The sequence below is a fragment of the Myotis myotis genome, unplaced genomic scaffold, assembly GCF_014108235.1.
Source record: "Myotis myotis isolate mMyoMyo1 unplaced genomic scaffold, mMyoMyo1.p scaffold_m19_p_14, whole genome shotgun sequence".
NCBI lineage: Eukaryota > Metazoa > Chordata > Mammalia > Chiroptera > Vespertilionidae > Myotis > Myotis myotis.
In genome coordinates this window covers 7,401,829-7,423,363 of record NW_023416318.1, presented here as the reverse complement: position 1 = coordinate 7,423,363, position 21,535 = coordinate 7,401,829, and positions in this window count along the sequence as shown.

Sequence of the window (21,535 nt, the reverse complement as noted above, 5' to 3'; positions counted from 1 at the left end):
AGCTAATGGTCACTTTGTATTTTTTTACTCTGTGGTAATGGCAGGCAATGACAACTCTATAATCAGCTTCTGAATAAGTGCTGGCCCCCAAAGAGAATAATTGGCAAGCAATTTTGCTGTTTTTTCCCCTGGACTTTTGGTGGATTAGGGCTTGAGGGGATAGATACACTTCTGGTAAACTGAATGCAGAATATTATCTACACGTTTTAATACAGGAAGGAACACTTTTCCACTTTATAATCTAGGAGACAAAATACTATTGATTCAAACTGATCACGAGGCCTCAAATTCTCCAACATATTTAAACTGATATTCAAGAGCATACTATATTCACAAGCCTATAAACAGTAGAGACCTCCTATTTGCATCCATAATTCCTACCTGATTGATAAAAAACATTTCTACAGCTTCTCCTAGCATCTAAATGGTGATGACCTTAAATTTTCTGCCTGTCATTTATTTGCAGAATTTCAGTTGCCTACAGGATATTTATACTTCCATATTTCACAGATATCTCACACATTTTTTAATCTACAAACACACAGCTTAGATTTTGTAAAATCCCCAGTCCCAACCTCTAAGTGTACTGCCTGGTGATACTACATATTCAGTGCTGCTGTCTTCCTATACAACTGAGTTGAAAACTATCAACTCAAAATTATTTTTTACTTTTTTTTTCTCTCTGACCTTCTCTACCTCATATCCATTTATGCACAAGCCTTGATGAATCATATTGCAAACATGTCTCAAAAATCCTGGCTTTCTTCTCTAGACTCCCTTTCTGAGCATGAATGCAGGTCTTCATCAGCTTTATATCCCTGCTACCAGCCTCCTCCTCCTCGCCCTAAAAAATGAATTCAACTCTACCACTCTTTTGCTTAAAATCCACTGTCTCTAATTGTCACAGAATACATTCAAATTTGAGGAAATCACCCACTTCAGACTCATAGTACTCATTATATTGACTATTTGGGGTTGGGGTGAAAGTAGTCTCTCATTCATATCTCCATAATGTAAACACTGCTGCCTAAACCTCCAGTACCCCGCCATCCCGCATAATCCCCTCTGTGAATATCTCTACATTAACATCTCAAAATACCACATTATATTTCAAAGAATTTGTTTCTATCTCTCTCCCACAAATGTAGGTATAGCCTGAAATGAATGCTAGCACTATCCTTTTCTCTTGAAGTGTCCCTGAAAATCATAGACATTTACTACTGTTTGTAGACTTGAACTCAAAAGAATGGCACTTCCAAAATTTAGTGCCCTCAAAAAACTCTTTGTAAAGCATCTATTTTCTTAACCACAGTTTAGTTTCATTCAGCTTTTGTGCTTAAGTGTAATTTTGTTCATGTGTCTATAGCATAATTTGAGTTTTGTATTTTAACTTACACATTTACATTTATATTCACTTTCCCGATTAGGTTGTGAACAAAGAGAGGCATTTTGTTTATATGGGCTGTAACATGACACTTCTTTCGATCAACATCACATGCCAAGTAGACATTGGATACATCTTTTTGGCATCACCAGAACTATACCCTGAAGTGTGTTAATGAAGATGTTTGCTGAAAATTAAGCTCAAATATTTGAAATTATAGACTCCACCTCTAAATCCTTTATGCTGATACTGCTACACTGATGTTTTTCTCCATTACTTTCTGGATGGTGTTAGCTAATCTACCTGTCTTGCATATTGCAGGTGTTGATGAAGCATATCCATTTTAATTGAACTGTTAACCCAAGGGAAAATTTCACTTACTCTCTCTTAATGGCATTTATGTTTTTAGATTATTTAGTGGCTTTAATTATTTAGAAGAACCCCTTATGATTTATCAAGTAAAATGACATGATTAATGTTGTACATTATACTTCCTTTAATATGATTTTACAAGTGGAAAAAAACATCTGGATTTAATCACAAAATTACATTGAACATCAGTGGTGCATATAAAGCAGCTCAGACTAGTCCTAAATATATCATTTCTCCAGTGATTACAGACATCTATTGGCTATTCCAATTTTACAAAGACTGTTCTCTTTTAGCTAGTTTACAGAAATTAGCAGAGGGAGGGAATGAGCACAGTTAAACATGGTTCAAGAGTTCAGGGAACCCTTGTAATTGTCTGTGGTTTTGTACAATGTTATTACTCTGGCCCCAGTGGTCTTCAACTTTTCTAGCGGTGAACTTTCATGTAACTTTCTTAGAAAAGGGAAACCCATGGTGATTCACTTATTTCACCATAATGCTGGCTACCCTCTCTTCCTCCTCCTCCCATTTCCATTTTTTCCATCATTTTCAGTTTTCTATAAATTTTTTTTATTTTCAGTTTTCTATATGTTTACCTTGTTTCCGATTCAAAGATATATTAGTATACTAGAGGCCCGGTGCATGAAATCCGTGCACTTGGTGGGGGGCTCCCTCAGCCTGTGCCCTCTCGCAGTACGGGAACCCTTGAGGGATGTCCAACTGACGACTTAGGCCCGCTCCATAGGGAATGGGCCTAAGCTGTCAGTCGGACATCCTTAGCACCACTGCGGAGGTGGGAGAGGCTCCTGCCACCGCTGCTGTGCTCACCAGCCATGAGCCTGGCTTCTGGTCAAGCGGAGCTCCCCCTGTGGGAGTGCACTGACCACCAGGAGGCAGCTCCTGCATTGAGCATCTGTCCCCTGTTGGTCAGTGCGCATCATAGCGACTGGTTGTTCTGCTGTTTGGTCAATTTGCATATCAGCCTTTTATTATATAAGATGAGTATTGCTGAAAATGCCTGCCTGATAAAAAAATTTCTAAATCCATGGTATGTTAAAAAGCCTCAACTACATAATCAATTTGTTGCACAGATAAGAAGAAAGTTTTTAGAGTCAGATTTACTTTAGCTCATTTACTATATATTAGCTGTGAGATCATGAGGAGATTGCTTTATCTGCCTTAGCTTTAGTTTCTTTCTCAGAAAAAAATAGCAAAATAATATATGCCTTACATGATTGTTTTGATGATTAAATGAGATATTCATAAATGCTTTTAACACTATGCCTGGCAAACATTACGTGTTTTAAAACTACTAAGTGTTATTATAGTTAATGGGGCCATGTTACTTTGTTTCTATTCTGACAATCTTTCTACTGAATAAATAAATGGAAGGCAGTATTGTGAAGACACTATCCACTATTTATTAACTAAATTCCAGCCCTTTATATATGCTTCAAACATTGATTGTTATAATTTAAATTTTGAAATTTAGATGAACAAAAATATTACTGTTCAGGCTGGATTGATGCAAAATATTTTTAGAGTGTTTATGAAAGATAATAATTTTAATTAATACGATTATCTTTACTTTTAATAAATTTATTATTTTAATTAAGGCATTCCATTAGTGTTTTTTGAAAACTCCCTAATAAGTTCACTAAACTTATCTCCCCACGGTTTCATTGATGAAAAGAAAGCAACTTATGAAGTTTTGAAATTAGTGCCTGAAACCTAAACAGAATCCATTAAGTTAGACAAAAGGCATATAAAGATTAAGAATTCAATGTATCATTAGGATGCTGGTAGCAATTAGGAACTAAAAAAATTATGCGGAGCTACATATTCTGTTTTCTTTTTTCATTCCTTTTAATGAAAAATACTTAGGATTGCATTCCCCACATAGATTCCAATTAATCCAACACAAAAGCCTCTCCATGAATACCCAAGTGAATTTTTTCTTATATGTTTTGTTCACTTCCACAATAATAACAACTAATTATGTGAAACTTCAAATGAATAAGGGTAGGCTATTATCTTTCAAATACCTTTTAAGTAGGCAACACTTCTGAAATTAGCTTTAAAACACTGCCAGCATTTGTTTCTATTACTCCTATATGACCCTGTTTACCTAAAAATCATTTAGGTAACCTGATTTTTCTGGTTATATTTGTAAGCTCTGGGGTTCTGAGATCTGGTAAAATAATCATTTGAATGAATTATTGTTTATTTAGTACATTTTATATAACACATGCTAGGTGATACTTAAGAAAAGTCCATTTACTTTTTTACATACATATTTAAAAATGAAATAGTATCATTTACTTATCTGAACTCTAGTGAGGGTGAAAGGTTTCCATACGTTTATTTCATATTCAGTAAAGTGGGGTCATTAAAATTTTTCAAGAATTGTAGGAATTGAACTTTGTATGAATAATAAGCTGGAATATTTTCAAAACCTGAGACTATTCCCCTCATACTTACTCATAATCTATTCTTGTTTTCATTCAAACCATTAACAACCATGTGCAAGAATATTGTATTTGCTAAAGATAAAAAATAATATCATGCCATACTCCTGCTTTAGATTTAGAAATGATTTTTCTTTACTTACAGATACAATTCAAATGTTTTGTTTTGTTTAGGTACTAAGTGTTCCTAAACAAAACAAAATGTACGGATTGGTTTTTATCTACAATTCAGATTAATACCTTAAGTTCAGCATAATATACCCTATTATATTTCATGTAAAATATTGATTCTTCTTTAAATGTGTTATACATTAGCCAAGTATTTCCACTCTGTAGCACATATTATTCTTCATGCCAGAAATATCTTTGCCAATAAATTGCTCATTTTTTTATGATTTTGTCCACCTTCTACCTTTAGTATGAGATACCATTTCCTCAGAGAAACCCACTCCCCATGAGCATTCCAAGCCAGACATTTCCTATCTCTATGCATAGATTTCTAACATATCATATTAATATGCTTGTGTGATACTTTTCTTTTTTGTCTATCACTTGCAGAAGACTGTGAAGTGTTTAGTGACAGGGCCCATGTCCTATTCATCATTGAATGCCTCACGCATAGCACAGGGCCTCAATTATTGTAAGCACTCAAGTATTCATTGATTGAATAAATGAATAAATATACCTTTTGACCTAAAGTAGATCACTCTTTTCTTGTGACAGGAATTCTCATATCTGCCAGACAATGAGGTATGAATAAGACCATCTCCTGATTTTAGGCTCCTTTATTCAGGATTCCAAATGGCTTATCTTTCTGACACAGTAATTCACATAATTTGCAACACAGAAGGACTTTTATATTCCCTTTTACTTTTTTGCAATTTTGACTTGAATTTATTGAATTCGAAAGGATCTCTTCTTTCTTACTTTAAAACGAATAAATATTTGTGGATTTTGATCAGCCTGACTCTCAGTCGAGAGGTTTTTAAATTCTGGTGGCCTTTATAGTAAGTAAATAAAAGATAGGCAGGGTTTTAAATGAAGTTTCTGAATTGAAATCAATTCACCTGCACATTTGGAACAGTATTACACATTCACTCGACTACTTATACTACTTGAAATGTAGCATCTTTATATCCTATAACTGGATAATCACTTTCGTTGTCCCCTCCTACTTGAGGAGCTAGGGATAAAAAAATAAAAATTTTAAAAAACTTGCTAACTAATGATCTCATAATGTCCTTCAGTTTGAATAGTCACTTAAATTCGCAATCCATTCAGATGCCTGCTCCTGTTTTGAATAGTCTCCTTCAGATGACTCAGCCTTTTCCAGGTGAGTGCTCACATTCCCATGCTGCCTGCTCCTGTCCTAGATGCCTTTTTGAGGGCCTGGGAAAGAGGCTTCAAATCCTGGCTGCCAAGTGATTTTTCTGGTCTGGGCTGCCTTATGCTGATCTGGTCGATGGATTTCTGACCTCTGTTATGCAACCTGTTCAATCTGGTCTTCTGGACATTGTAACAGGACCCACTGCCATAGTTTGTTGACTAGCGAATCTGCACCAGAATAAAAGTATCCACATTCTCCACATGTCAGTTCTACCCCAGACTGTTTCCCGTTGTCCACCCTTCTCAGCCCTCCCATGTTCCCTCACTGTGGTTTACTGGAATATTTGGAATGCATGGATGTCCTAAACCAGCTGTGGGCAAACTACGGCCCGCGGGCCGGATCCGGCCCGTTTGAAATGAATAAAACTAAAAAAAAAAGACCGTACCCTTTTATGTAATGATGTTTACTTTGAATTTATATTAGTTCACACAAACACTTCATCCATGCTTTTGTTCCGTCCCTCGGTTCCAGTTTAAGAACCCATTGTGGCCCTCCAGTCAAAAAGTTTGCCCACCCCTGCCCTAAACAGACCTCGATGAGCCAGGAATGCTCTGTAAGGCTATCGATTAGGCCAATTTCATAGCAAATGATATATTCTCTCTCCTAGGACTTAGGGGATATGGCTTAGAAACATGGGATCTCCCAATTTACACCTCCCAATACAAGCGTGGCATTACTCATCCTTGGCTGCCTGACTTATTGGAGTTTTCCAACATTTTCTCTCTCCTTGAAGTTCCACTGAAGGAGAAAAAAATGGAAGAAAAAGACAGAAACATGGGCACGTCCGTCTCTTACCTTAACTGCAGTCCTCTGACATGGAAATTTCCTGCTTTCTCTACCCTTTTCCCTCTGAGAAGACATCCATTCCATGGACCACTGAGGTAAAGCCCTGAAATTCTGGCTCCTGGTATGATGGTCACGCTAAAACATTTAGAAATTTCTCTTTAATCTCAATAAAGAACAATTCTTAAAATAATAGTATTATTATGATCATGCAAAAGTATCTGAGACTTGTAGGTAACTAACATTTTATTTCTGGGGAGTATCATGTATCCGTTGATACAGTCAATATGGAATTGTAAGACAAAATCGGTACAGAATCAGAGAATAAAGGAGTAAAGATTTAAAGCTATGCCTTCCCCTTCACACATCAAAAAGGCTTTTATATCCTTGTAGTAGACACAGTTGTGTCCTTTAAGACAAAGGCTCTCATTCGCTCCAGCTGCCAGGAATATTTCCTGTTAATGGTGCAGGACTCAGTTCCTCTGCCTCAACTGATCTTGACTGAGGGGAGCGTCTCCCCCAAGGTGATGACCCCTCCTTAAAGGGAAACTAAAATGATTCTAATGCCAGTTTTCAAAGTGCAAGTTTTCCCCACGCCATCAAGCTCTTCTCAGGCACCAGCTGAGTGTTCTACAATTCTGCTGAATGCCGACACTATCCATGTGGAGATATGGTCAGATCCCACAGGTTAAAGGTCCAGTTCCCACAAAACTGCCTCTCCTCCCGCACTCTGATGCTAGTTGCTAGTCAAGGTTGGGTTATTAACCAGAGGTTCCAAGGACACGCTCCCTGAGTTGCATTAATTTGCTGCAGGGGCCACAGAATTCAGAGAAACATTGTACTCACTAGCTCCCTGGTTTATTACACCAGGATATATATATATATATATTTCTCACGAACGGCCTGATGGAAGAGATGCACAGGGCACAGTATAGGGATAGGATACAGAGCTTCCATGACTCTCCCAGCGCACCGCTCCCCCAGAATCTCCACCAACCTGTACGCTCTCCGAATCCTGTTCTTTTTGGTTTTCATGGAGGCTTCATTCCATAGGCGCGATTGATGAAATCATTAGCTACGGACAATTCAGCCTCCAGCCGTTTTTATCTCTGTGGAGGTCAGGGGGTGGGGCTCAAAGTTCCAACCCTCCAATCACAGAGTTGGGTCCCCTGGTGACCAGCCCCCATTCTCAGGTGATTCCAAAAATCACCTCATTAACATAAACTCAGGTTGATTGGCGGGCTTTTGTTAGGAATACTAAGACACCTTCATCACTCTTATCCCTTAGGAGCTGTGCCAGAAACAGGAGCAGGGACAAAGACTATATATTCAATCACAGTACCACACGACTACTATTCAATAATTGGGTGATGCAGGATAGAAAAGCCCAGATTTTGTTGTTGATTTTTTTAAACTCAGTTCAAGACAATTAAGGGCTGCAGCTGCCGATAACTTACCTCAGTTCAACCTCTCCCTCTGTGGAACCCTGGTTCTCCCATTTTATGCAGGTGCTGTTACTGAGAGCTCTCCTCAATAAACTTCCTACAGGTACATCTCCATTTCAGAGTGTTTCCCAGCTGATCTACGACAATTGGAATAGGGATTTTGAAGGCAAATTGACTCCATAATCTGTGGCAACGGAATCATAATACAACATCTCCTCTAATCAGCTGTGACCTCCTCATTGTCTCTTGTATGTTTTTCCTAAAGCTCTCCTCCATCATTACCTCATGCATACAAATCTGTCTCAGAGTCTGTTTCCTATGGAAATTGATCTGCAACATTCCAGATAGTATCTTTGGTTCAAGGCATAATAAAAGGAACAAAATATTGTAAGTTGAAAAATTGGTATTAATCCCTTAAATTTTCTAAGCAGGTTGATATTGTAATTTCTGATTTAATCTACTTGAGTAAAATATTAGAGAAAAGAAAGACATTGAAAGAAACCAAGAAGCAGTATATGCTAAAGGTTGAGCTTTAAAATGTATAACATTGACTTGAATTTCTACATATTAACCTTCACTTCCTCTGTTGATCTAAGAAATGATTTTAATTCACTAATAAGAAATAAATAATAAACAGACTGATTACAATTCTATATTTCTTGTGAATATAGATCTAGCCATTTTGGAAACATTCAAAATTATAAAATATATTTGAAAATATGCAATGCAAGATTTAGGATAAAGCATTTTATAGTCTCAAAAATGTAAAATATAGAGCTTTTATAAATTCATAGAAGAAAAACAAAAGGAGATAAAGCCCAAGGGGGGGAAAAAGTAAATAGGGAAAGATGAAATTAATAAATAAATAAAACCAAATTTATAGAATCCACAGACAGTAGTAAAAGGCTGATTTAATACTACCAAAAAAGTTGTCACATGGAAAACAAACTCAAGGAAATTTTACTATATTAATATTTTAATAGAATAAAGTGAAGATAGCAGATACAAAGAAAAAATGAAGAATCAATGCAAAGATTATATGTGACTGAAGGTCAAGAAAACATAATAAAATATAATGAATGATATAAAAGGGAAATATATTTTTATATTAAACTAGGGGCCCGGTGCACAAAATTCGTGCACTGGGTGTGGGGGGAGGGGGGGAGACTGTCCCTCAGCCTAGCCTGCCCCCTCTCACATACTGGGAGCCTCAGGCGTTGACCCCATCACCCTCCGATCACCTGATCGGCCCCTTGCCCAGGCCTGACGCCTCCGCCAGAGGTGTCAGGCTTGGACAGGGGACCCCCATCTCCCCCCGATCACTGGCTCTGGCCCCTGCCCAGGCCTGAGGCCTCTGGCCCAGGAATCATGCCTGGGCAGGGGACCCCCATCTCCCTCTGATCGCTTGCTCCACCCCCCGCCCAAGCCTGACGCCTCTGACCCAGGCTTCAGGCCTGGGCAAGGGGACCATCATATCCCCCCAATCCCCAGCTCCGCCCCCCGCCCAGGCCTGATGCCTCAGCCAGAGGAGTTGACCCTCATCACCCTCCGATCACCAATCACCGGATCGGCCCCTTGACCAGGCCTGAGGCCTCCGGCAGAGGTGTCAGGCCTGGGCAGGGGACCCCCAGCTCCCCGCGGTTGCAGGCTCCGCCCCTGCCCAGGCCTAACGCCTCTGGCCTAGGCGTCCGGCCCAGGCAGCGGGGACCTGCAGTGGCAGCGGGGGGCGCCGTGATCGTGGGCTTCGCTTTAGGCCCAGGCAAGGGACCCCTAGCTCCTGGGACTGCCAGCTTCGACCGTGCCCAGCTCCCATCGCTGGCTCCACCCCTACTTCCTGCTATCACTGGCCAGGGCGGCAAAGGCGCCTGATTCTCTGATCATGGCTGGGGGGCAGGGCAAAGGCGGCCCTGGGGCCGCCTTTGCCCTGCCCCCCAGCTCTTAGCTCCCCCCTGGGTTTCCGATCACTGTCAGTGGCAGGGGGCTTCTTTCTGCTTTCCCTTTCGCCTCCCTGCATTGTGCCTACATATGCAAATTAGCTGCCATCTTGTTGGCAGTTAACTGCCAATCTTAGTTGGCAGTTAATTTGCATATAGCCCTGATTAGCCAATGAAAACGGTATCACCGTACGCCAATTACCATTTTTCTCTTTTATTAATGTAGATAAGGTGTTTATATGAATACTGACAAGTTATTTCTGGCAAAATAAAATCAATTTAAAAAAACAGACCCAGGATTATTTTTTCAAGATTTTTTAAAATGTATTTTTATTGTTTTCATAGAGGAAGGGAGAGGGAGAGAGAGATAGAAACATCAATGATGAGAGAGAATTATGCCTCCAGCATGCTCCCAAGTGGGAATCAAACCCTCAACCTGGGCATGTGCCTTTGACTAGAATCTAACCTGGGACCATTCAGTCCGAAGGTCTACGCTTAATCCACTGAACCAAACCAGCTGGGGCTCAAGATTTCTTGATGCAACACTATTATTTTCTGAGTGACCTTTAGAACGTTTACCAAAGAAAGTCATTTTTATTTGCAAAAATATATTATTTTTGTTTTAAAAATCAATTTTTCAAATTATTCAAAATGTGTTATTTTAATGTATGTTCCTCTAGCCAATTATTAAACTTAAGTATAGAAGAAAACATAAAAGCTAGTGACATATAAACTTAATAAATATTGAGAAATGTTGTCTAAATAATTCCTTTGAATCTGGCTATAAAAATAATACCAAATGTTTAAATATACTTTCAAAAGAAATTATGTGCACTGCCAAAGTAGTAATGCAGTAATAATCCACAAGAACTTAAAATGTAATGCTCACACTATCCATGTATAAGTTACATATATCTTATATAACTTTCACAATGATATTACCAAATACACATTTACATATATTTCTGTTTCACAAGTTAGTAGAGAAAGCTGACAAAAATAAAGTTTTCTCCTAATGATGACAAATTAAAGAATAGGGAAATATGTTTTACATCATGGGTTTCCTGACAATAAATCCCCCAAATATTCTATTTTATTCATTGCTTCATTAAAAAGTACACAAACACCCCCACATATATTATTACTAAAAGAATGGTATTGATTCTAAATGAAGGATTAAACATAGCTTCCAACATTTATCAGATGTATCAAGTTAGTTATTATTAATTTCCACACTATCTAATTTTCCTATCAAGCAATCTTACATCATTCTAAATGCTCTATCTTTCTATCCCTGGGCGCAATTTATCCTCATTCCTTTCTTTCTAGAATTGTCCATTCTCTCCCATTTTTTTACTTTTAAAAATATGGCCAAAGTCATCCTTTTCTAAAGTCTACTGGCTTATCCTTAGCCAATTAGAATAGATAACTACTTCCCCTTGCTTATTTTGCCTCTACCTGCTTCTATGTAGCCTATGAACAAATGATAGAATCAAATTTCTCTAGCACAGCATCCATATATCACTCTGTACTATATTCTACAATCTCCCTTACTTGGCCTGAAAGGACATGATCTATTGTTTTCTAAGCCTGATGTATCAATCATACATCTTATTGGATCCAAGCCTGAAAGCAGTTACATATAATGGAAAGTGCATGTACTTTGAAGGTACACAGGCTAGAGTTAGAATTCAGAATTCACCATTTGCCATCTGTGTGATTGAGAAAGTTATTTTGAAATTATTTAAATTTCCCACTGAGTAATTATATTTTTAAAAAATGAACATAGTAACTACATTGTATTTTTTTGAAATTTTATTGATTTATTTTTATTGAATTTATTGGGATGACATTCATGAATAAAGTCATACAGGTTTCAAGTGCACATATTATCAGCATCGTGTGCTCATCATCCAAAGTCGAGTATTTACTGCCACCATTTATCCCCCTTCTTTGGCCTCTTCTACCTCTCCCATCCCCTTTTGCTCTAGCAATTACCATACTATTATTTGTGGGGGTTTTTTAATCCCTTCACCTTTTTCACCAAGCTCCCCAATACCCCTCCCATCTGAAAGTTGTCAGTCTGTCCTGTGTATCTTTGAGTCTGTTTCTATTTTGTTTGTTAGTTTATTTTGGTCATTAGATTCCATATATGAGTGAAATTATATATTTGTCTTTCTCTGACTGGCTTACTTCACTAAGAATAATATTCTCCCGGTCCATGAATGTTGTTGAAAAAGGTAAGATTTCCTTATTTTAAACAGGTGAGAAGTATAAAAAAGCTGTGTGACAGCTTTTTTTTTATCCACTCATCTACTGATGAGCACTAAGGTGGCTTCCAAATTTTGTCTATTGCAAATAACACTGCAGAGAACATAGGGATGCATATGTTGTTTTGAATCAGTGTTTTAGATTCTTAGGATATATTCTCAGATGTAGAATTGCTGGTTCATAAAGCAATTTCATTTTTTTAAACTTTTTTAGGAAACTCTATATTGTTTTCCACAATGGCTGCACCAATCTGCAATCCCACCAACGTACATGGGCTCCCTTCTCACTCATCCTCACCAACACTTGTTTTTTGTTGACTTATTGATAGGAATTCTGCTCTGGGTTGGGGATCCCAGTGTCATGTTGAGATCATATGCTGTTGAGGATGGACTTTTGCAGCCAAGCTATCCCTCTGGTTTCTCAGCCACTGTGAGTGAGTGCAGTGGCCGGCCCCCTCCACATCTTTACACTTCATCCCAATGTCTATGTGGCTTCTTCTGTAAGTCCTTGGTATAGCACTCCTCCTGGTCAGCTGTACTTCATTTGGTTATTCAGGTTGATTGCACTATAATTTAGCTGACATTACAGTTTGGCACCAGAAAGAGGTGAGCATAGCTTCCACCTACTCTGCAGCCATCTTGGAATCTCCAATATTTTTGTAGTTTCATACCTTTCTGAAATTAGTTATCCTATCATTGGGGTATAATAACCCTAACTTTCAAGGTGAAAGCATCTTTCAGTTGTGAAATGTTTGCTATTGAAATATTATTGCATGTGTGTGTGGGTGTGTTTATTCCCAACTCTGGAGGTGGGGGCATAAAGTATTTCACCAATAGTAAGAAAGTATCAGAAAGATTTGTTAAAATACTTCTATTGTATTAGTAGCTGTGTGTTAATTTTATAATTGTAGAGTATTCAACATATGTATTTTTTATCCTGTCATTTTATCTTAGCTGTGAATATACTGCTAAATATATAAATATTTAAATATTAAAATGGAATATTATCTCTCTGTACTTTTATTGTTGTTATTGCTTTAGCTTTTGACTTTTTCACTCTTAGAAAGTAAAAAAAAAAATTACCACTCTTGAATAGCACATTTATAAGAAGCAATGGTGAAATTTATACTAATGTATATGAAATTTATGTGGCAGAGCATAATTTTATTTTCAAGTTGTCAACTAAGAATGTTTGAATGTACATAATAAAAGATTTGTCACATTATCATCTACTAGTAAAAATAATTATTATTATTATTCACTACTAATATGTTGAAAGATAATAAGATTTTAAAATTCTGAACTTTACATGAAAATGAGACCATTTCCCATTGTGTATGAGAGGCTAACCAGTAGCCTTCTCTATGAAAAGAATGGTCATTGAAACAAACTTTTCAATAGCTTTTCTTCCCAACTCTGCTTTAAGAAATTTATAAATACTGTGAATATTTTATTCTACTAATTAATAATACAACCAGGGAAACTGTATTGGTATGTATAAATAAATCTGTACATGAAAATACCCAAGTATGCACTTACTTGCAGAGATCCATATGATATATAAATAGATAGCTGGACAGATCAATAGATGAAGAGATGATAAATAGTTGGGAAATATTGCTAGCAATACTATTGATTTCTTTATTGTTTATAATCAGAATTTTTCTTTCCAATAAGTAGAATTTCTAATTATTATTTGGAAAGAAAAAGTAAGAGACCAACTTTGCTGAATTAATTAAGTTCCCTGACAAGATCATATTTTTTTTTTTATTGCTTAAAGTATTACAAAGGGTATTACATATGTGTCCATTTTATCCCCCCGCCCTAGACAGTCCCCTAGCCTCCCCTATCCCCCAATGTCTTATGTCCACTGGTTATGCTTATATGCATGCATACAAGTCCTTTAGTTGATCTCTTACCCCCCTACCTCCTGCCCCCCAACCCTCCCCGGCCTTCCTGCTGCAGTTTGACAATCTGTTTGAGGCAGCTCTGCCTCTGTACCTATTATTGTTCAAAAGTTTATAATGGTCTCTAGCATCCATGAATGAGTGAGATCATGTGGTATTTTTCCTTCATTGACTGGCTTATTTCACTTAGCATAATGCTCTCCAGTTCCATCCATGACGTTGCAAATGGTAAGAGTTCCTTCCTTTTTAGAGCAGCATAGTATTCCATCGTGTAGATGTACCACAGTTTTCTAATCCATTCATCTACTGATGGGCACTTAGGCTGTTTCCAGATCTTACCTATGGTGAATTGTGCTGCTATGAACATAGGGGTGCATATATCCTTTCTGATTGGTGTTTCTGGTTTCTTGGGATATATTCCTAGAAGTGGGATCACAGGGTCAAATGGGAGTTCCATTTTCAGTTTTTTAAGGAAACTCCATACTGTCTTCCATAGTGGCTGCACCAGTCTGCATTCCCACCAGCAGTGCACCAGTGTTCCTTTTTCTCCACATCCTCTCCAGCACTTGTCGTTTGTTGATTTGTTGATGATAGCCAGTCTGACAGGTGTGAGATGGTACCTCATTGTTGTTTTGATTTGCATCTCTCGGATGATTAGTGACTTTGAGCATGTTTTCATATGTCTCTTGGCTTTCTGAATGTCCTCTTTTGAAAGGTGTCTATTTAGGTCCTTTGCCCATTTTTTGATTGGATTGTTTATCTTCTTTTTGTTAAGTTGTATGAGTTCCCTATAAATTTTGGAGATTAGGCCCTTATCAGATATGACATTGGCAAATATGTTTTCCCACACAGTGGGTTTTCTCGTTGTTTTGTTGATGGTTTCTTTTGCTGTGCAGAAGCTTTTTATTTTGATGTAGTCCCATTTGTTCATTTTCTCTTTAGTTTCAAGTGCCCTAGGAGCGGTATCAGTGAAGAAATTGCTTCGGCATATGTCTGAGATTTTGTTGCCTTTGGATTCTTCTAGAATTTTTATGGTTTCCTGTCGTACATTTAAGTCCTTTATCCATTTTGAGTTTATTTTTGTGTATGGTGTAAGTTGGTGGTCTAGTTTCATTTTATTGCATATATCTGTCCAATTTTCCCAACACCATTTATTGAAGAGACTATCTTGGCTCCATTGTATGTTCTTGCCTCCTTTGTCAAATATTAATTGAGCATATTGGTTCGGGCCGATTTCTGGGCTCTCTATTCTATTCCATTGATCTATATGCCTATTCTTGTGCCAGTACCAGGCAGTTTTGAGAACAGTGGCTTTGTAATACAACTTGATATCTGGTATTGAGATCCCACCTACTTTGGTCTTTTTCAGGATTGCTGCAGCTATTCGGGGTCTTTTTTTATTCCAGATGAATTTTTGGAGAGTTCGTTCTAGATCTCTGAAGTATGCCGTTGGTATTTTAATGGGAAGTGCGTTGAATTTATAGATTGCTTTGGGTAGTATGGACATTTTAATGATGTTGATTCTACCTATCCATGAACACGGTATGTTCTTCCATCTGTTTATGTCTTCCTCTATATCTTTTTTCAACGTCCTGTAGTTTTCTGAGTAGAGGTCTTTTACCTCTTTAGTTAAGTTTATTCCTAGGTAGCTTAATTTTTTTGGTGCGATGGTAAACGGGATTGTTTTTATAATCTCTCTTTCTGAAAGTTCACTATTGGTGTATAGAAATGCCTCGGATTTCTTGGGGTTAATTTTGTATCCTGCTACATTGCCAAATTCATGTATTAAGTCCAGTAGCTTTTGGATGGAGTCTCTAGGGTTTTGTATGTATAGTATCATGTCGTCTGCAAATAAGGACAGTTTTACTTCCTCTTTTCCAATTTGGATGCCTTTTATTTCTTCTTCTTGCCGAATTGCAATGGCTAACAATTCCAGTACTATGTTGAACAGGAGTGGTGAGAGGGGGCATCCCTGTCTTGTTCCTGTTCTTAGGGGAAATGGTGTTAGCTTTTGTCCATTGAGTATGATGTTGGCTGTGGGCCTGTCATATATGGCTTTTATTATGTTGAGGTATGATCCTTCTACTCCCACCTTGCTGAGAGCTTTTATCAAAAATGGGTGTTGAATTTTGTCAAATGCTTTTTCTGCATCAATTGATATGACCATGTGGTTTTTTTCTTTCAATTTGTTTATGTGATGTATCACGTTTATTGATTTGCGGATATTGTACCATCCTTGCATCCCTGGGATAAATCCTACTTGGTCATGGTGTATGATCTTTCTGATGTACTGCTGGATCCGATTTGCTAAGATTTTGTTGAGGATTTTGGCATCTATGTTCATGAGGGATATTGGCCTGTAATTCTCTTTCATTGTGTTGTCTTTACCTGGTTTTGGTATTAGGGTGATGCTGGCTTCATAGAATGAGCTTGGAAGTGTTCCTTCCTCTTGAATTTTTTGTAGTAGTCTGAGGAGGATAGGTTTTAGTTCTTCCTTGAATGTTTGGTAAAACTCCCCTGTGAAGCCGTCTGGTCCTGGGCTTTTGTTTGCTGGAAGCTTTTTGATGACTGCTTCAATTTCTTCCATAGTTATTGGCCTGTTGAGATTTTTAGATTCTTCCTGATTGAGTTTTGGAATGTTGTATTTTTCTAGGAATTTTTCCATTTCCTCCAGGTTGTCTAGTTTGTTGGAGTAGAGCTGTCCATAGTATTTTTTAACAATCATTTGTATTTCTGTGGGGTCTGTTGTTATTTCGCCTCTATCGTTTCTGATTTTGTTTATTTGGGTCCTCTCTCTTTGCTTCTTGGTGAGTCTGGCTAGAGGTTTGTCAATCTTGTTTATCCTTTCAAAGAACCAGCTCTTGGTTTCATTGATTTTCTGTATTGTTTTTTTGGTCTCTATGTCATTTATTTCTGCTCTAATCTTTATTATCTCCTTCCTTCTGCTCACTCTGGGGTTTTCTTGTTGCTCTCTTTCTAATTCTTTGAGTTGTAGAGTTAGATGATTTACTACCATTTTTTCTTGTTTGTTGAGATAGGCCTGTAGAGCTATAAACTTCCCTCTCAGGACTGCTTTCATTGTGTCCCATAGGTTTTGGATTGTTGTGTTTTCATTGTCATTAGTTTCCAGGATGTTTCGAATTTCTTCTTTGATTTCATTGGTAACCCAATCAATATTTAATAGCATGCTATTCAGCTTCCAGGTGTTTGAGTATTTTGGGTTGTTTTTATTGTAGTTTATTTCTAATATTATGCCATCGTGGTCTGCGAAGACGCTTTTTATGATTTCAATTTTCTTGAATTTGGGGATACTTTGCTTGTGACCCAATATATGGTCTATTTTTGAATATGTCCTATGAGCATTTGAGTAGAATGTATATTCCCTGGCTTTCGGGTGAAGTGTTCTGAAGATGTCTATTAAGTCCATCTGATCTAGTGAGTCATTTAGGATTGCTCTATCTTTGCTGATTGTTTGTCTAGCGGACTTATCCAGTGCTGTCAGTGGTGTATTAAAGTCCCCTACTATGATTGTATTGTTGTCGATCTCTCCTTTGATATCTTCCAGGAGTTTTTTTTATGAATTTGGGTGCTCCTGCATTGGGTGCATATATGTTTACCAGGGTTATATCTTCTTGTTGTATTGATCCCTTTAGTATTATGAAGTGGCCTTCCTTATCTCTTGTTATGGCCTTCACTTTGAGGTCTATTTTGTCCGATATAAGTATTGCTACCCCAGCTTTCTTTTCCTTTCCATTTGCCTGAAAGATATTTTTCCATCCTTTCACTTTCAGTCTGTGTGAGTCCCTTCTAATGAGGTGGATTTCTTGTAGACAGCAGATGTATGGGTCATGTTTTTTTATCCATTCAGCCACTCGATGTCTTTTGTTTGGAGCATTTAGTCCGTTTACGTTTAAAGTTATTATTGAAAAGTACTTGTTTGTAGGCATTTCTGTTTTTGTGTGGCTGTTTTCTTTCTGAGCTTTTTATTTCTTATTTTTATACCAGTCCCTTTAGCATTCCTTGCATTGCTGGCTTGGTGGTGATAAACTCCCTTAGCCTTTTTTTGTCTGTGAAGCTTCTTATTTCCCCTTCAAGTTTGAATGATAGCCTTGCTGGATAGAGTATTCTTGGATTCAGTCCTTTGCTTTGCATCACTTTGTAAATTTCCATCCATTCTTTTCTGGCCTGATGTGTTTCTGTTGAGAAATCATTTGACAATCTAATGGGAGATCCCTTGTATGTAACTTTCCGTCTCTCTCTTGCAGCCTGTAAGATTCTCTCTTTGTCCTGAACATTTGCCATGGTAATTATGATGTGTCTTGGTGTGGGTCTTTTTGGGTTCACCTTGTTTGGGACTCTCTGGGCTTGTGTGACTTTTTTCTTCCCCACCTCAGGGAAGTTTTCTGATATTATTTCTTCTAATAGGTTTTCTAATCCTTGTTCATCCTTCTGTTGTTCTGGTACCCCTATTATTCGTATGTTGTTTCGTTTCATGTTGTCCCAAAGCTCCCTTAGGCTCTCTTCCTGTCTTTTCATTTTTTTCTCCAATTGCAGTACAATTTGGGTGTGTTTTGCTTCCTTGTCTTCTAATTCACTAATTCGGTCCTCCCCTTCTCCTAGTCTACTGTTGATACTTTCAATGGAGTTTTTCATTGCAGCTATATCACTCTTCATTTCTTCTTGGGTCTTACTTAAGTTGTTGATTTTTTCATCTGTTTCTTCTAGCTTCTTCCATATGTTATCGATTTTTTCATCTGTTTCATCTTGCTTCTTGCAGAGGTTGTTGATTTTTTCCTCCATCCGGTTTATGCACTCTAGGACCCTTATTCTGAATTCTTTTTCTGTCATGTTGCATGCCTCTGTATTACTTAGCTGCTTTTCTGGAGAGTCCTCCTTCTCTTTCCTTTGGGGGTTTCTTTGTCTACCCATGTTTGATCTCACTGACATATCTAGACGTTGAGTCGTTCAGTGGCTGCTCCCTTGGTGGCAGTGACTCCTTGGTCTGTGGTTGCTCTTCGGGTGGTTGCAGTAGCAGCTGCTCTTCAGTTGGCAGCAGCTCCTCTGGTGGGTGCTGTTCACAGCTGTGGTGGCTCTTCTGGCTGGTGGGGCGAGGTTTCACGTACAGCTGCTGTTCCTCAGCAGAGGGTGTGGTGCTCAGGAGGTTGCTGTTGCTTGGATCTGCTGCGTTGATTTAAAGGCACAAAATACAACACAACAAGGCACCACGTACCAGGCACTATACACAAATATATTCACGATATTAATAACCCCAAATAAAGGTGACCACCTGAATTAAGAGAATTAGGGGATAAGGAAGAAGGAAGAGAAAAAGATAAAAGAGAAAAAAGAAAAGAAAAGTAGGGACCAAAAAAAGGAGTGCAAAAATGAAATTGGGAAAAAGGAGGGGGGAAAATAAAAGCGAGAAAAGAAAAGAAAAGAAAAAAAAGAGCGAAAAGAGAGAATGAAGTGGAAGAGGGGAAGAGACTTTTTTATATGAGGAGAATACTCCTATAGAACAGCCATTAATCCCAACAAATTCCAGCAACAGCTCCCTGGAGATGAATGCAAACTAGAAACAACCAATAATATAACGATGAAAATAGAATGGAGAACACTAATCTCAAAATAAAATAAAGAGAAAATAAAATGGCACTTTAAAAAAAAATGGTAAAACGGTAGCAGTAATAATACTGGTTAAAAATAAGAAGGTAGTAATTAAAAGGGTAAAATCAGGTGATGGAAAAAAGAAGAAAAAAAAAAGAAGAAAAGAAAAAAAAAGATAAAAAATTGGTTTCTTAGTTAAAAGGTGAAAAAAGAAAAAAAAAATATTGCAGTAGTGAAGGTCCTTCGGTTCTTCTATTCTTCAGTGTGGCTCGCCTTAGACCTGCCAGGTATTCTGGAGAGTGTTGAGTTTCCCTGCGATACATTGTTCCTCTGTGTTGTAAACCACAGTCCTTATTTTAAAGCAAGCCGCATTTGTTTCCCAGACTGCCTTATTTTGTGTTTTGCAAAGAGTCAGTTTGTGGGTCAGCCTCTGGGTGGCAGTGCTCTGGGGTTGGCCTCTGAGGCTATAGGGCCTCTCTGTCCAGTGGAAGTTCACTGCCCAGAGCTGGCTGCGTAATAGTTACCAGTGCTGTGTTGTTGCTGGGATTCATATTTTTGAAACCATATGAAAAAGGAACCCTCTTGCACTGCTGGTGGGAATGCAGACTGGTGCAGCCACTGTGGAAAACAGTATGTAGTTTCCTCAAAAAATTGAAAATGGAACTTCCATTCGACCTAGTAATCCCACTCCTAGGAATATATCCGAAGAAAACAGAAACACCAGTTGGAAAGGATATATGCACCCCTATGTTCATAGCAGCACAATTTACAATAGCAAAGATTTGGAAATAGCCTAAATGCCCATCAGGAGATGAGTGAATTATAAAACTGTGGTACATCTACACAATGGAATACTACGCTGCTGGAAAAAAGAAGGAATTCTTACCATTTCCAATAGCAAGGATGGAACTGGAGAGCAATATGCTAAGCAAAATAAGCCAGTCAGAGAAAGAGAAATATTACATGATCTCACTCATTTGTGGAATATAATGAACAACATAAGCTGATGGACAAAAATAGAACCAGAGACATAGAACCATTGAACAGACTATCCAATCTATGAGGGAAGGCAGGGGATGAGGGCGTATGCATGCATATAAGCATAACAAATGGACACAGACAGTAGGAGGGTGAAGGCATGTGCTAGGGGGTGGGGGTGGCCAGGGAGAGGTCAATGGGGGGGAAAAAGGAGACTCATGTAATACTTTAAACAGGAAAATCACTTCATAAAAAAGAAAAAAAATATGTAAAATTTAATGCCTACTTTGTATTTTTTAAAATTATCTCTACTGTGTGGATCAGTTATGGAAATATGCAAAATCAAGAAAATGAATAAGAGACTATAATTCACAATATTATGGTAAAAATAATTTTAAAAGAATATGTCTAATTATCTTTTGGTACAGGTTGATTAAGAAACTATTAAACAATGATAAGAATGTCAACTCCTTTGGGGGAGAAAATGGATTACTTGGAGTTATTAATATAATTAAATACAAAGCTTTATCTTTTCTAATAGGTCTTTTTCTGTAATAAATAAAAAGAAGCATTTTAATTATGGACGGCAGTGTTAAATTTAGCAGTCCCATCAGCACAATTCATTGGGGAGTTTCCTTTTGTCAGGCATTACAGATACAGAAATGAAGGCTTATTCTCAAGAATCTCACCATTTGTAAGAGATATAGACATAACAAAATATAATATTTCAGGTGTCAAAAAAACTTGTAACAGTCATAATATATTGGACAATGAATCTTTAAAAATTTATAAAAGTAGAAATAGTATAATGAATTCTCTTATGGAAATCCAATAAAATTATAAATAAATAATAAACTGTCACACAAATAACCCTTATACCTGGAAAATTGTAAACTCCCTTTAAAACAATCATGGTAAGCCCTAGCTGGTTTGGCTCAGTGGATAGAGCATCAGCCTGCGAACTAAAGGGTCCCAGGTTCAATTCCAGTCAAGGGCACATGCCCAG